Source organism: Lycium barbarum, chromosome 9 (assembly GCF_019175385.1).
Source record: "Lycium barbarum isolate Lr01 chromosome 9, ASM1917538v2, whole genome shotgun sequence".
NCBI classification, from domain to species: Eukaryota; Viridiplantae; Streptophyta; class Magnoliopsida; order Solanales; family Solanaceae; genus Lycium; species Lycium barbarum.
In genome coordinates, this window is record NC_083345.1 from 13,481,231 (window position 1) to 13,487,788 (window position 6,558).

The 6,558-nt window shown below is 31.7% G+C and overlaps 1 non-coding gene across 1 annotated transcript; it reads left to right on the plus strand.

Moving 5' to 3' along the window:
* The first annotated feature begins 2,361 nt into the window (after positions 1-2,361).
* TRNAV-CAC (transfer RNA valine (anticodon CAC)) lies at positions 2,362-2,435 on the plus strand. The gene has a single exon. It is a non-coding gene; the product is annotated as a tRNA-Val (tRNA).
* Positions 2,436-6,558: the final 4,123 nt, after the last annotated feature.

The window sequence follows — 6,558 nt, forward strand, 5'->3', positions numbered from 1 at the left end:
AAAGAAAAATGAACCAACAAATATACGACCAAATGCAAGTTTTGATGAAAAAATAAATTTTAACCTATATTAATCCTATCTATCATGTTCAATTGATCACAATTTGCCGAGAATGTGTTATTTTGCGGGACACTCTGCAATATTTGGCTAAATTTAACACCCCTAATGTGTGTAATCCAAAACATTTTTTCGCCTACATGGCCCACTTGCGTTACTATTGCCCAGAATGTAAAACATTTCAGTTTGTTTCGTTTTTCACTTATGATTGCCCAGTGTTTTTGGGCCAAACTTTGGAATTAATTGAAGGAAAACTTACTTGTCATGGCTACCCCTAAGACTTAATTATGAATAATAATTACCTTATTTAATATTTAATTTTAGCAGCTATATTATTCTAAAATTACATTTCATAGCTACCCAACTATATTTCAATTACTTTGTTTCATCATCTCCTAAATAAACGGTCCATTAGCTATTCTATCCCTAAATACACGGTCCATGAGATCTCACCCCTCTCTTTATCTCTCTCACCCTTCTCTTTCTCTCTCTCCGTTACCTATCTCACTCCCAGATCTGTTTTAACAGAGGGAGTATTATAAACAACTTATTTGGCATTTGAAATGCAAAAATTAAAGTTCAGCTCCTTTTGAAGGGCAATCCGTGCAATTTCTTCATTGTTGTTACATATCGTTCAAAGGGTTTTTTTTTTAATGCTTCCGCCTGAGCATTGAATGTTGCCGGTGGAGTTGGTGGAAGTGGTGCTAGTGCCTGGTGTGTATAATCGGTGGCTTGAAAGAGGCGATGATGATTTTGTAAAATATTGCTAATTCCCTTCTCTCACTGATAATGGCGCTATTCTACCGCCCCTCCGGTATGAATCCAACGCATACTCCACCTCCGATGAGAGTTGTGGAGCTTCATGCCCACCAAGTGTTTGATAAAATGTTTCAGTATATTTCAGTGTATTTCTATGTATTAACAAACAGTATATTTAATTTTCAGTATATTTCAGTGTATTTCGGTGTATTATTTTTGCCATTGATTATGTGCATTTCAATATATTTCAGCGTATTTCTATTTGGAATGGAGTAATAGGGGGAGAGAAAGACGTGAGTTTTTATTGAAACATCAGCCATTATGCGTGAAATATGGTTGATTTAATTTGACTTACCATTTAAAAAGAAAAAGAAGAATTTGTTCAAAAAATATAGCTTATTTGTATTCAACCCGATTTTGTATGTCCGTGTATTTCACTGTATTTCAAAAAAAAAAAAAATAGAATGAAATCAAAATTACTTTGTTGATAATCAAATTTTTCAACTGTTCTTCACTACGACAATGTAAAATCACTCGTTCGTGAATTACAGAGTGTATTAGCTCAAATCAGATTGTTGAAAAAATTTCAAAGATTAAAGAAAATTTTACTGTATTTTTGGAAAGAGAAGATGCTAAATTTTTTTGAATTCAAAAACTTTTGAATGAAGTGATTTTGATTGATAGACGTTAGCTGTAATGGAACCTCATGAGGTTTGCGAGAATCATGGAACCATTAATACAAATTATCATATAATTTGAAAAAGATTTTTATTGCTATAAATATAGCCATTTTTTACTCAACAGCCGCGCTGTATTTCACTGTATTTCAAAAACGCGAGATTCAACTGAAATACAGTCAAAAGCTGCTACGAATTGTAAATCTTCAACTTGTAGCTATAACTTGTTAGAAACTATTAAAAGGTAGCTATTTGTGTAAGTTTTACTTAAATGAACTTCTCATTGACTAGAGAGTATTTAGTGTGTGATAAAGTATGGTAGAAGAACCAACTATGTAAAATAATAATGTATAAATGGTTAGGAAACTCTTGCACCAAGTATGAAGAAAAAATTGTAAAAGAACAACAATAGCACAATTTAGGGTTTCTAAAAATGGATCAAATGAAACAAAAAGAAGGAGGAGAGGTAATATAATTTCGGTAAATAATTAACAACAACAACTTATCCAGTGTAATTCCACAACTGAGCTATTTATAAATAGTTTTTGGCTAGGATAAAAGCAAAGGACATGTTAGAATGTAGGAAGTATAAAAATTATAATATTGTCTAGGTACTGAATTAGATCTTATATACTATGTGAAATTGAGAGTCAGAATACTTGCACAAGTTGGAACCAGAAATGAAATAATATATGCTTGTGAATTATTATAAAGCTAAAACATGTAAAAACTACATCTAAGTGCTGCATACCAGTTCTTTCCTTTTACCATTATGTCCTCACTTTTGTGACTTAATTAGCTCAGATATATTAGAGGCATAATAGTTAAGTATAATCGAGTAAACACGATCACAACATTACATGAACTTGTCTGGGTGGTGTAGTCGGTTATCACGCTAGTCTCACACACTAGAGGTCCCCGGTTCGAACCCGGGCTCAGACATTCCTATTTTTTTTTTCCGTCTAAATTTACATATATGCTTGAGTTGCCAATGCCTAATGGCATGCCATATAGTTCTCTTGAGAAATCATAAAACAAAACAAACTGCAATTGAAGTAAAGGAAATGCTCAAGAAATAAATATCTGAAAAAAAGAACTAACGATGGACAACTTTGTATACTCATATTGAACAGACTACAATTGAAATAAAGGAAATGCTCAAGAAATAAATATCTAAAAAAAAAGGAACTAACGATGGACAACTTTGTATACTTATATTGAACAAACTACTGTTGAAATAAAGGAAATGCTCAAGAAATAAATATCTAAAAAAAAAAAAGAACTAACAATGGACAACTTTGTCGCTAAACAACGAAAATTCGTCGCTAATTCTATTTAACGGCGGATTATCAAACGACGATGCTGCGTACTATTTAGAGACAAATATCGTAGCAAATTCGTGTTTTTTTTTTTTTTTTTTTTTTTTTTTTTTTATAGTGAAAGAACTCTCCCTGAATAAGTTCTGTTTGAGGTCTGCAGGTATCTACTACTAACTAGACCTACTAATAACTAGTTTAACTAAAAGGAAAATGTTAAATCAGCTTTTTGGTGATGAATTTAATTTCATACGGAAAAGGGCCAAAATTACCCTTGAATTTTGAAAAATAGTTTATCCATACCCTTCGTTATACTTTAGGGTCAATTATACCCTTACAGTTATACTATGGGGTCAATTATACCCTTCTGTCTAACTGTTGCCACGTGGCATCATCCCAGCCTTTCAAAATTATTTTACCCTCAAATAATTTTTTACTCACTAAAATAACTCAATTCGACCCGATTTTTTTTTTCAGCAAAAATAATACGGATAATTTTTCCAGAAAAAAATATAAAAATTATCCGTATTATTTTTGCTGAAAAAAATAATTTTGAAGGACTGGGATGATGCCACATGACAACAGTTAGACAGAAGGGTATAATTGACCCCATAGTATAACTGTAAGGATATAATTGGCCCTAAAGTATAACGAAGGGTATGGATGAACTATTTTTCAAAGTTCAGGGGTAATTTTGGCCCTTTTCCGAATTCCATATCCCCTTGGTTTATTGTATTTTCAGTGTTATAGTACTACTCTAATAGTTGAGATATTACAGAATCGTGTGACCTCGGAAAATAGGTTCCTCACTTTTAAAAATGAGTAATCAAGAAACAAAGCATTTGGATATCATTATGTTAAAGTGTATTTGCATCATAATGACCAAATCACAACAAAGTAAAGAACAAGGGAAGAAAAAACGTCCATTTACTTAAGAAAATGACAGAAATGGTCCCTTATATTTGGGAGCAGGTTCACAATGGTCCCTTAAATATATTCTTGAGCAGTTTGTTTTCCTAGATTTTCCAAAAATGAGCACTTTGTTTTGCATCAAGTATCTAATCAATTTTTGGTGGCTAATGGCGTCTTTTGGTGTTGCGATATTCAAGATTTGACGGAACTTTCTTGGTGTTTCTAGTTAAATCTTCTGCATAATAAATCCCATAAAATCAGCTAGCGTTTATTATATATCATATGCTGATAAAGAAAAAATTACTTAGTTTTAGCTAATGTAGAGGCTAAAAGAACTCAAAAATACATTTAAAGGACCACTTTAACCGTACCCCAAATATAAAAGGACCATTTTTCTCATTTTCTCTCGAAAACTTCTTTGTACAAATTAAAATTCTTCCAAACAATTGTTCAATGATGATCGACACGTGTATGTGAAAATTATTAGTCCTATGACTAGTAGGTAGTAGCCCTTAGAAATTCTAAGATTTTATGTGGAAACAAAAAGTAGGAGAAGTTTGTAAAAGTGGAATTGGAGTACGATGATGGACCATAGAGCACTAGAATTTCATACGGGTTTGGAAACTAAGGTGACAAAAAGTCAAATGAGTTTTGGGCAAATGTAACAGTCTACAGTATGATCATTGTTAGCTATAGGTGATTATACTTAGGTCCTCCAGTGATGTCCTCAAAACATAGAAGCCTTGTCGTCATTCCAATTTTGATATTCCATTCTCTCACTTTTACTGATTTTACTAATTTTGTCATTTAGGTTAATTAGTTGAGCGTTGTATTCTTAGTCAACCGTTGAATTTCATTGCCACACACATATTTCCTCCGTCTCAAAATTAGTATCGCTTTAGCTTATTTCACGTCTATTAAAAAAAATCAATAAATGCAATATATTGTTTACTAAACTATCCTTTTGACTATTTGAGAATTGAGCACCATTAAAAAATAGTTCTTCCATACAAGGGTGTAGTTGGAATAAAAATACTAATTTTAGCCTTGAATTCTTAAAACGACAGTTAATTTGAGACATTCTTTTTGCTAAAATGACACTTATTTTAGGACGGAGGGAGTAGATCCGTGACATCACTAAAAATTTCATTCACATTTAGACACATGGGTTCATTTTCTACTTACTTTCATTGCCTTGCGTCTGGTTCCAATGTGAGAATTTGAGAAGTTCAGTCTTTATTAAAGCTCACTGCAACACTCCTTAAATGAGCCTATTGTTAAAGCTTTTTTCTTTTTCTTATAATTCTCTTTTCTCATTTCTTGGGGTAGAGCAATGCGCATATAATTGGGAAAAAAAACAAATTAGATTTTTTTTTTAATTTCTAAACCATCAGAAGACGATAGCAGCTAGTGGTCATGCACAGCTATAGCCTTTAAGTAAAGAAGTAGATATAAATTATACTATTGTTTTCAAGAATTTTTTTCATACTTGATTGGTCAAAATGCTTTAAAATACATTCTTTTTAGAAAAAAACAGGTTACTTAAAGAGTAACTTTCCTGATGGAAATAGGAAATGCACTTTCCATAAGTGACGTTCCATGTTAATTGTCTCCCACGACTTCACCCTCCAAATATATTATAAATTCACAAGCTATTAATAAGAAAAATATGTTCTCCTTAAATAAGTGAGAAAATCACTTATTTTTCAGAACATTTTGTCAAACTCACCCCTAATCTGAGCCAAACGTCCAATATTTTCCGCGTTTGGGCCAAAATTCAATTGAAGAAGAACCAAAACACAAAATGATTCAACAAATCTTGAAAGCTGTCATCTTTGGACAAACACTGGAAAAAGCAAAAAGCTAAGTTCCAACACTAGAAAAAACATTATGATCGACAACCACCAAACGAAATTGAATACATTAAGTGCATGAACTATACTGATGCACTTCCACATGGTTTATAACCAAACACTATAATCCTGATGCCTTGTCCACAGAAAAGCATGATTTTAATCAAAGAGAATACACTGAATATTCAACAACTCCACAACAAATAAATGATAAAGAATGCTAATTAACTAGATGCAAATAAAATTACCACTGCACTTCTGTGACAGTGGATACCAATTTATAAATACTCACGTTGTTCCATTTTAGGTAATATTTTTTTTTAGTCTGTTTCAATAGGAATATACGTTTTTATATTTAAAAGCAAATAACTTTTAAACTTCTTATTTTTCCTTTAGTTACATACTTTTATAGTTGCAGAAATGCCATGATGTGTTTAAGATCACGAGTATCAATTTAGACAATTCATACCGTCCATATATAGTATTTTTTATCTAAGATTTGAATTCTTCCGTATTTCAACAGTAGTATTTTCTTCCGTGAAGTTAATATAGTGCCTTTTTCTAAATGATGTGTTCAATCGAGCTTTTTCACAAAAAATATAATGAAGAAATATATAATACTTATAATACATATACTGTACTTGTTGAATTTAATACAATGAGTGTCTGTACGCGCCCTTGATCCAGAATATCCTTTATGTTGGAGCACCATGTAATAGGGTCCATATTTCGCCCTTTTCCCTACCATTTTAGAATGTTTGGTTTGAAACATTACGTGGTCTTTTTTTTCTACCCAAATTGTTCTTACTTTTTGTATTGAGGGATTCAATTGAATTTTCATAATTCGAATTGTAAAATATTGATATAAGAAACCCAAGATTAAACATGATAATTGGGATATAAAAATTAATTTCGATTAATAAGGATACTTGATTACTTGTTTGAGACATACTGTCAATCCATGACGAACTAGAACTTTCTCTT